Here is a 6224-nt window from a genome sequence, read left to right as displayed (position 1 = left end):
GGATCACTCATCTCTCGGCTATGAAACGGTGAAACCGTGAGTGATGCGAGGCAGCAGAGGGATGAATGGGCAGGAAGCTCGCTTGGTAAGAGGGAATGCAGGAACGGAGCAGAGGGAGAAGAGCAGTAGAGGGAGAAGGGGGGGCGCACGACAGGCCAAATCAATGCATGCTTAAAGGAGGGTGGCCCATTTCCTTTTCATGATGGCCCACTATTTTCCATATTAAGAGAAGGGGGGTGCCAAATCATTGCATGCTTTGAAGAGGTGGGCCCAATTAATATTATGATGGCCCACTATTTTCCATATTACTAATTTTAAAAACACTAAACTTCCCTCCTTTTAGGGGCTATTGGTGGTACCACCAAAAGGTGAAAAAAGTGGTACCACCTATACATGCTTTCACCCTGCCACACCGCCATCCTCCAATTCTATGAATCCCACATCGCCTTTCCCATTGACATCACTGTCAAAGAGGCACAAGAGGCTAAGGCCTTATTCTTCTTCTCCAAATTCTTGGTAGTAGCTACCCCCTGAAGGAGACCCCATCGATGACAATGATGACAACAAGGGTGAGTACCACTCCACTAGTGGAGACAACCATGCCCCCCCACTTCGACTCCAGCAAACAGCCTCCTAACCCACACCCCCCATCCCACCCAAGCTCCAGCTAACCCACCCCCCACTAGTGCCCACCAATACTACCTCCAACCACCCACACTCCACGCCAAAATCCTATCAGGCACCAGCTTCTCCACTTTAACCTCTTCACCCGCCATCCTATCCCTCACTCGATACCACACCATCTCGTGTTCCCTCGCCACCCCCTTCCCCAACACCACCGTCACCCCCTTCCTCCCTTCATCTCGGATTGGGCCCATCATTGCTACCTAAACATCTCCCTTCTACATCAGCACGCCCACATCCTATCTTCGATGCCTCGCTCGGCACCACCCCCTCCACCTCAACAACCCCAACTCGCTAACCTGCCTTGACCCACCCCCCTGGGACATTGACCCCTGGGTCGTTTCTTGGTTTAGCATGTGGTTTTGAAAATTCCTCCACCCATTCTTTCACAACCCTCCAAAGATTATGATTTCTATGAAGTAATGGCCCTATTGGAATTTTCACCTCCGACGTAAAAAATCACATTAAGTTGGCTACATCTTATGGTCCACTTGGCAAAATCCCCCACATTAGCAAGATGAGGTAGATCCCGCCCTCAACCCCCTTAGTTGGCGCGATCCTTTGGATCACATAGTGAGTCTGACGATGCCACTCCGTCACCAGGCTACAACAACCGCATGGACATTCATGTCCTCCGGCTCTACATCCACACCAAGCAGGATGCATGGAAGTGATAGCACCTGCAGAGACAATGTGGTGGCTACATTTGATGACCTGCCACCCACCGATACTGGGCCCCTCACAATTGATTTTATGGGTGAGCAGTCACAGCGTCCCTTTCTACTCAAGCCATAGACCTGGTCAGCGTCCCTTCCTACTCAAGCATCCTCTACACCTGGGTCTACTGCCAACTAGAAGTCATCATCCCCACCACCATCCTCTAGTTCTCAATGAATCTCACATCGCATTTCCATGTGACTTCATTGTCAAAGAGGGTCAAGAGGCTAAGGCCTTCTTCTTCTCCAAATGCCAGGAAACAATTGCCCTGAAGGAGACCCCATTGATGACAGCGAAGACAATGACGATGACAATGAGGGCGAGTACCATTCCACTGGCGTGCCCCCCCACCTCATCCCCAGCAATCGCCTCTCCTAACCCACACCCCCATCAACCGCCTCTCCTAACCCACACCCCCATCCCACCCAGGCACCAGCTCTTAATTGCCACTCAACCCACCCCCCACTAGTGCCCACCAACACTCCCTCGAACCACCCAATCTCCCTGCCAAAATCCTATCTGGATCCAGGTTCCCCATTTCAACCACTTCACCCACCACCCTTCCCCTCTTTCCCTCACCCCATACCACACCACCTCATGTTCCCTCGCCACCCCTTTCCCCAACACCACTACCACCTACTTTCTCCATCCATCTCGGATTGGGCCCATCATCGCTCCCTAAAGATCTCCCTTCTACATCAACTTAACCATATCCTGTCTTCGATGCCTCGCTTGGCACCACCCCCTCTACCTCCAACACTCCTCCACCTCAACAACCCCAACCTGCTAACCTGCCTTCACGCACCCCCCCTAGAAAAGGGCGAAATTCCACCCTAACCCCCACAGGAGCAAGATGAGGTGGATCCCCCCCTTAGTCCCCTCAACTAGCACGCAATCCTCTCGAGTTCGACGAGGCCATCCACATCCTACTCGATTGCCATCTATGCTACTAGCTAAGATCATAGACTGTATGGACATTCATGTCCTCTGGCTCTACATCGATGCCAAATAGGATGCATGGAAGTGATAGCACCTACACACACAACGTAGTGGCTGCTACTCGGCCTATCACAAACGATTGATCTTATGGGCGAGTAGCCGGTTTGGCAGTATCACAAACGATTGATCTTATGATGAGGTATGGATAGTGGAGAGAGAGAGAGAGCGAGAGAGCAAGCAAGCTTGGCAAAGACAAGATGGTGTGTGAGTACCTTCAAGTGGTCTAAGCACCTTCAAGTGGTCTAAGCACTTGCAAGTGGTATGAGCACTTGAAAGCGGTATGAGCACTTGAAAGCGGTGTGAACACTTGCAAGTGGTCTTGAACTTCGCTAGTGGCCTAGGCACTTGCAAGTGGTATGAACACTTGCAAGTGGTCTTAGAACTTGCAAAAGGCATGAACACTTACAAGTGGCCTTAGCACTTGCAAGTGGTATGACCACTTGCAAAAGGTATGACCACTTGCAAGTGGTCTTAGCACCTTCAAGTTGTCTAAGCACTTGTTAAACTTCTAAGAACTTGCATGATTTCTATGCACTTGCTAGTGATGTAAGCACTTACAGTGGTATAACACTTGCAAGTGGTCACAGTACTTACAAGTGGTCTCAATACTTATGAGTGGTCTATGAACTCAATAACCTCTAAGCACTTGTTGCAAGTGAAACAAGCACTTGCAAGTGGTGTAAATGTATGAGCACTTTCAAGTGCTTAAATCACTTGCAAGTGCATATATCACTTGCAAGTGCTTGGACCACTACTTAAAGGACAGAAAAATGCTTGAGTTTTCAAAAGTACCTGCATAGTGGACACCTCCTCCTTCATCTCTCTAGCAGACGTCACAGCACCAGAAGCCACTGAGACCACCCTCTCCAGCACTCCTATCTCAGCTTCCTTCTTCAGAATGAGAGCTTCATTTTCTAGGGGAGATGCTTTTAATATCTCCATGTCTGCTCTAAGTCTCTTCATCTCTACTATAACCGGGGCATAGGCCGAATAGGTGCCTTCGTTGCGTAGCCACAAATCCCTCTTCTCTGCTAAGACCAATTTAGCAGAACCAACCTTCGCTTCAGCAATATGGGCCTGCCCATCAAGATCTTCAGCAATTCTACCTAACCATTCTATGTATAGGGGCTGGGATGCAACCTCAGTCGGTTTTGCAGGGTGATTAGACACTGTCAAGGCGTAGGAGTCAACAGCATGCTCTTTTTGTCCATATAAGATAGAAACACCGTAATCGGACATGAACTTCCTCACTTTGTGATTCAAACCTCCCCCGTTGAGCCTTTACATTCTCCAAGACCATACCACCCACCACAGCCCATGCAATCTTGTGACTTTCGCGTTGAGCTTTAGCAGTTGCACAATTCTCAAAGGCAAACCCCCTAGCAAACTTTGTCATTAGTTCCCCATTAGAGGGGGCAGCCTGGTACACTTTTTGATACAAAAGACGGCAAGCGTCGTATAGGTGATACTGCACCATATGCAGGAAGACCTTTGTCTTCTTCTTTTCGGTCGGGAACGTTGAAGACAGTCAACCACTCCTCAGGTGGCAAATCCTCGACAGTAAGGTCTTTGGGCAGCTTGCCCTCCATGCTCAAGCCGTACTCAGCATGCAACTCAGCTGCTGCTGAGTGGCGAAAACGGGAGAGCTTTACGTACTCAGATGACGTTGTCAATAAGAGAACAAGCAAACATTAGTTCTCAAGGGGAGCATGCATTGACAGAGAAAAAATGTGCAAACAAAAGCCAATGAAGGAGATGTGTAAGAAGGATATGTGCATGCGCAGACATGGAAGAGGAGCACAATACCTTTCCGAGCAGACTTTCCTGTTGGGGGGCCGCATGTTGTCTGGGAAGCTTCACCTTGCTCTGGCATCGGTGAAGGGGTCTGCATGACCGAGTCAGCATCCGCAAAGGGTCTCTTGCACCTCTAGGGGGTGTGTTCTTCTTGGGGGTGGGATCACTCATCTCTCGGCTCTGTGAAACGGTGAAACCGTGAGTGATGCGAGGTAGCAGAGGGATGAATGGGCAGGAAGCTTGCTTGGTAAGAGGGAATGCAGGAATGGAGCAGAGGGAGAAGAGCAGTAGAGGGAGAAGGGGGGCGCGCGCGACAGGCCAAATCAATGCATGCTTAAAGGAGGGTGGCCCGTTTCCTTTTCATGATGGCCCACTATTTTCAATATTAAGAGAAGGGGAGCGCCAAATCATTGCATGCTTTGAAGAGGTGGGCCCAATTAATATTATGATGGCCCACTATTTTCTATATTACTAATTTTAAAAACACTAAACTTCCCTCCTTTTAGGGGCTATTGGTGGTACCACCAAAAGGTGAAAAAAGTGGTACTACCTATACATGCTTTCACCCTGCCACCGCCATCCTCCAATTCTATGAATCCCACATCGCCTTTCCCATTGACATCACTGTCAAAGAGGCACAAGAGGCTAAGGCCTTATTCTTCTTCTCCAAATTCTCGATAGTAGCTGCCCCCTGAAGGAGACCCCATCGATGACGATGATGACAACAAGGGTGAGTACCACCACCACCACAGATGATAAGACAACAAGGGTGAGTACCACCACCACCACAGATGATAAGACAAGAAATGAAGCTGTGAAAAATGAGACAGTTAGTGCGAGTCTAAGTAATGTGAAGAAGGAGGGGATCCATGGAGCTAGAAATGTTTGACACAACAATGAAGCAAATATTTCCACCTATCTAACCTTTAAACCCAAAGCTTGCAAAAGTGCTTATAGAGATTTTTTGTGTCCTTTTGGAACTATCCTCTTTTTTTAACTCTAAAATCAAAGCTTAGAAGCACTTGTAGAGATTTTTTTGCTTTCTGTGTGAACCATCCTCTTTTTTTGTACTCTAAACCCAAAAGCTTAAAAAGCACTTATAGAGCGAACCATTCTCTTTTTTGTACAACTTTCGGCTATAATGCATACTTCTTGATTTTGGTGCCATCTTGGTCTCAAAGTTAAATGTCTATTTTCGTGTGTCAATTATTGGGTTTATGTTATTTGAATTAATCGTGTCTACTTTGTGGCAAATGCTTGGATGCTGGCATAGATTTGGGTGATGGCACATGCTTCTCTATTTTGTCAATTTGCAAGCCATCTTCAAAGTGTTTAAGAATGAAGATGTATTAGCAAACCGAGAGTTTTTTGAGCTTCGAAAGGCATTTCAGCCTCTAAGGTTCCAAGCTCCACCACCGCCACTTACCTAGCAAAGAAGAGTGCTCATTCTAGACATGAATGGGTTGCTCCTCAAACTAGACACCAAGGAATCTTGGTGATGCATTGGGTATGCGATGCATGTATAGTCATGTCTTTGGTATCATTCTTGTTTGGCTAGATGCTAAAGTGTTTCTAGAGTCCTACTTTGGATGATTCAAATTTTGGTTTTGGAGTTGTACCAGATTACCCAAGGTGGAGTACATTACTAGGTCACTAGAGGCTTATTACTATGCTATTTATGTGCTATATATAAAGTCCTTGCTAAGGTGGTGGCTACTAGGATTTCTCCTTGGTTACATGTAGTTGTTGTATTGCTGAAAATTTGCAAGGATTTATTTAATAAGATATATTTTGGATAATATCTATTACACTCTACTAGGTAAAATATTAGATCAGATCAATAAGAAAAAATATGTTATGTTATAAGTAGATCTTGAGAAGGTGTTAACCCATTTTAGGGTTGACAAAAGTGCTCTCTACCACACATAAGGGTTAGCAATAAGTGTCATGAAAAGGTACTATAAAAGGTGTAATTATTATAAAAAAAGCTATTCATAAGCAAGCTTAAATAGTTAGTTCCATAATATTAG

Source organism: Cibotium barometz, chromosome 29, assembly GCF_041138505.1.
Source record: "Cibotium barometz isolate CiBa-2024 chromosome 29, ASM4113850v1, whole genome shotgun sequence".
Taxonomy (NCBI): Eukaryota; Viridiplantae; Streptophyta; class Polypodiopsida; order Cyatheales; family Cibotiaceae; genus Cibotium; species Cibotium barometz.
This window is presented reverse-complemented; position numbering follows the sequence as displayed.